The sequence below is a fragment of the Arachis stenosperma genome, chromosome 4 (assembly GCF_014773155.1).
Source record: "Arachis stenosperma cultivar V10309 chromosome 4, arast.V10309.gnm1.PFL2, whole genome shotgun sequence".
Classification (NCBI taxonomy): domain Eukaryota; kingdom Viridiplantae; phylum Streptophyta; class Magnoliopsida; order Fabales; family Fabaceae; genus Arachis; species Arachis stenosperma.
The window spans coordinates 54640692-54645384 of NC_080380.1; positions in this window are offsets into that span (position 1 = coordinate 54640692).

Consider the following 4693-nt stretch of genomic DNA (forward strand, 5'->3'; position numbering starts at 1 on the left):
ACGGAAGTCAGAAGCTTCTTAGGTTTAGCCAGATATTACTAGAGATTCATTGAAGGATTTTCCCGGATTGCATTATTGATGGCTAGGTTGAAAAGAAAGGAAGCACCTTTTGTTTGGATGTCGGAGTGTGGAGAGAGTTTTCAGGCTTTGAAGCAGAAGTTAACTTCAGCATCTGTTTTAATCTTATTGGAACCGCATGAACCATTCGAAGTGTACGATGACGCTTCTCTAAAGGGTTTAAGTTGCGTGTTGATGCAACATCAGAGTGTGGTGGCTTACGCATCACGTCAGTTGGGACCACATGAGGTGAACTATTCAACTCATGATCTAGAATCAGCGGCGATTGTGTTTGCACCGGAGATTTGGAGGCACCACCTGTGCGGAGTGAGGTTTAGTGTCTTTTCTGATCATAAGAGTCTCAAGTATGTCTTTGATTAGAAAAACCTTAAAATGCGTTGGAGAAGACGGATGGAGTTGCTAAAGAATTATGATTTTGAACTAAGTTATCACCCTAGAAAGGCGAAGGTGGTCGTAGGTGCACTGGGTCAGAAATCTTTAACAATTGCTTGTGTGAGAATCAAGGAAGAGGAGTTAGTGGATAAGTTTGTGGATCTTAAGCTGGACATTGGTGAGGTAGCCGGAAGAGCTTGTTTGAGCCAGTTGCAGATTTCAAGCACGTTTAAAACGGAGATTCAGAGGGCTCTGCAAGATGAGCGAAAGCTTCAGAAGTTGTTGCAACCAGTTAGTGATAAGAGGTGTGAAGAGTTCACTAAGGATGGTGAAAGATTGTGGAGAGATAAGGGGAGAGTTTGTAATCAGGATGTCGGAAGTTTGAGACAAGACTTGTTGTTGGGGGCTCACTATAGTGGATTTTCTGTTTGTCCCGGAAGCACGAAGATGTATTGTAACTTAAAGATGTTCTGGTCACCTGGGATGAAAGGTGATGTAGCTACAATGGCATCCAAGTGTTTGATGTGTCAGAAGGTGAAGATAGAGCATCAGAAGCCGTCAGGAATGATACAGCCTCTTGAGATTCCTCAGTTGAAGTGGACTATGATGTGGTTTGGGTGATCGTGGTTCGCTTAACCAAATCCACTCATTTTCTGCCTATCTGAGTGAACTATTCTATGGAGGAGTTGGCGAGAGAGAACGTCGATATGGTAGGGTGATGGTGAACGAGGTGCCTTGGCAACTTGTTGGATTAGCAACGTTGAAAGTAGGATGCTTCGTGGGAATATATATATATATATATATCCCATCGCGTGATCCAGATTTTCGAGGGTGAAAATCTTTTTAAGGAGGGGAGGATGTAAGAACCCGCATTTTCACGTAGAACCATTTTAATAAAATAATTTTAGTGCCTGGAATAGATTCAAAATGTAGAAGTTTTAATTTGAAAATAAAAATGTGAAATTTGATTTCAGTGAATTTTTCCGAGATGGAAAATGTACCTTTTCAAAAAGATTTTTGTAAAAATGCGTACTAGTGGTAATGCTGGCAGTACCGGCTCTAGACTGTCCAGTACCGCGTATTTTGGAAAATAATATTTAGAAAATTGATTTGTTGTTTTGAAAGGACAAAAATAATTTTAGAATCGAAAATCGGACACCAATCTTAAAGGTTTTGGCTAAACGGATCAAAAATGCTAACGGGTTGGACGGGGCCCAAACCGGGCCCAAGGTTTAACATATATAAGCTCATTTATTGAGCTTTGAGCTCATTTTCCAGCTCTAAGAGAGAGAGGGCCGCGGTTTTTAGAGAGGAGAGGAAGAAGAGAGAGTGCACTATTCACCTCCATCTTCCGGAAGCTATAACTTTTGATCCGGAGCTACGATTGACGAGCTGTTTGCGGCCACGTGAAGCTCTTGTCGAGCTCTATGTTTGTATCTAAAGAAATCTGGTAAGAAACTGTGTCTCACTTCTCAGTTTCGTGCCCTAGATTTCTACGTTTTTGAAGTTATGGTTTTGAGTAGATTTTGTAGTTTTGGTTGTTTAGGTGATCTCTATTAGCAGGTAATTGATAGATTTCACCCCTAATCTTGTTGGATAAGGTAAGGTACCTCTTTATCCTTGTGGTTTGGTATAGTATGAGCTTTAGTTGTTGATGTATGGTTGTGTTGTATGTATGAAGCTTGTTTTTGGAGTTGGTGGTGGCTTTTGGTGTTGCTTTGATAGTTTGGAGCTTGGTGGAAGCTTGATTGGAATCAAGTTTGGTGTTTGAGCATATTGGAAATTGGCAAAGGTATGGTTTCGGTTTCCTTTATGTAATATGTAATGTTTCTGGACACTTAGGCTAGTTGACCCTAAGATAGGATTGAATATGTTAATGTTTGTGATATATGTTTGATGATGAGATTGAGAGGAATGTATGTGTTGGAGGATGATGTGTGATGAATATGGATGAGAATTATTGTTGATGTTAAAAATATTGATTATTGATGAATGTGTGAATTATTGTTTTTGAGGAGTGCTGTTGTTATTGTGGACGAATAATAATGGATATTAATGTGGAAGTGGTGTTGTGTAAAAGGAATTGGAATAATAATAGTAGTGATTATATGAATTGATGATGATTGTTGATATTTTAGTCATTATGAAGGTTGATGATGAATGTTGAGATTTGTTTTGGTTGTTGAGGTTGTTGTTGGTTGATGAGGATTATGAGTGTGGATTTATGATTGAATTGAAAATTTTGGATTGGTAGTGAGATATGATGTAATGGCTTAGTAATTTAGGTGTGAAAGTGAGGAGGATGATACGAAATGATAAGATGTTGTATGTAGTAGTGGTTTATGATGGTTGGACATGTTTTGGTTTGGATTCGACTTGAGAGATGGTTGATGACATGTCATCATGTCATATTTCTCTATGCTTTTTCTTTGTTTTCTTTATAGGTTTTATGCACTTTCTTGAGCCATAAGCAAGCCATTTGGGTAGAATTTCATGTTTCCTTTGATTCAATCAACCATGGATGAATTGATGCATTTTCATGAGTTTTTATGCCATAATTGCTTAAATTTCAAGAAGAAGAAGAACTCTCATGATTATAGTATAGCTTTGGTGTATTTGGTTGATTGATGATAGGTGAAAAGAGCTTTGAAGAAGGTTAGAGAAAGAAGAAAGGGCAAGGAGCAAGAGAGAACAAAAAGCTTGAGCAAAAGCTTGCCTCAAACTTTAGCTCAAACTTTTGGAAGAGTTGAATTCACCATGGATGAGGCAAAAGCTTGCGCCAACATTTGTCTCAAGCTTTTTGGCAAACGTTGGCACCACACACCAACACCCAGGAGGCCAAAAAGCTTGCGCCAACGTTTGCCTCAAACTTTAGGTCAAACGTTGGCTTGCAGCCTGAAGGGGTATACTTCCAACAAGAATAACCTGAGCTACAGAGCTCCAAAAGAGGTGATTCAAAAAGCAATGGAAAGTAGAAATCGGGAGCTTTACAAGCATATATGGCACTGCATGGTGGACACTAAAATTGAGGGAGAAAACTACCCCGAAATGTGCATAAACAAACATGGTGCCAACCTGCAGTGGGGCCAACTGACCTCTGCACCTTCGACGGAGTATAACTTGAGCTGTGAAGCTCCAAATGATGCGCTTTCAAAAGCGTTGGAAAGTAGACATTCAGGGCTTTCCAACAATATATAATAGTATGGGGTGGACAATGCGTTTGAGCCTCCAGAACTGGCGTTTTCGACCACGTTTGAGGCAAACTTCACCTCAAACGTTGGGCACCAAAGCCAGCGACCCTGTTCTCTTCAAAGGAGCATAACTTGAGTTGTAGATGTTGAATTGAGATGATTCCAATTGGGTTAGAAAGCTGACATTTAGAGCTTTTCAACCATATATAATAGTCTATAGTGGGCATAAAATTGGTAACGTTGACAAGAGGACAAAGTAGCACTCCAAGGCTTGATATGCAACAAGAGGGATCCACGTTTGGCTCAAAGTTTGACCTCAAAGTTTGGCTCAAACGTGGATGATAGCACGGGAGGCTAGCTGATACAAAAAGCTTGAGCCAAAGTTTGCCTCAAACTTTGACTCAAGCTTTAATGGTTCATGGCCCGGTTCACAAGTGGGTTTCTTTCCAACACTAAGAGCAATCAACAGAGGCCTTTTTCAACCCAATTCAATCAAGAGCAAAGGCCCAATTCAAGGCTTGAAGATCAATTGAAGAGAGTGTATAAATAGCTTAAAATTTACCCATCAAGTTTTTGGCGCCGTTGCCGGGGATTGATTTAGATCAACAATGATTAAGTGGGTGAGAAGTCTAGATTAAGCATTTTCTTTGTTTTTGTTCTTTGTTTCAAAGTGAAACCAAGGTGTTTGAGTTATTGCCTCACTAAGAAATTCTTTCTCTGTGACATGAATTTCAAATTTCATTGATGTTTACAAAATACAAATGGAGTTTAACTCATCTTATGGTCAAACAAAATTTTATGGGATATCATCCACCATCACCAATATCTAATGATGGCTGGAAATATCACCAAGAGAATACACATTCTGAGCATTCCAACTCATGGAGATTTGCTTCAGAGACACAAGATGAGCAAGAGAATCATATGGGATACTTCCCACCACCACAAAATGATTCAAGTCATTACTCTAATGGTGGCTGGGACTATCACCAAGGAATGAAAGAGCATCCACCCTCACGTCCCAGTTTCTCATTTGAAAGTTCTTCATCACT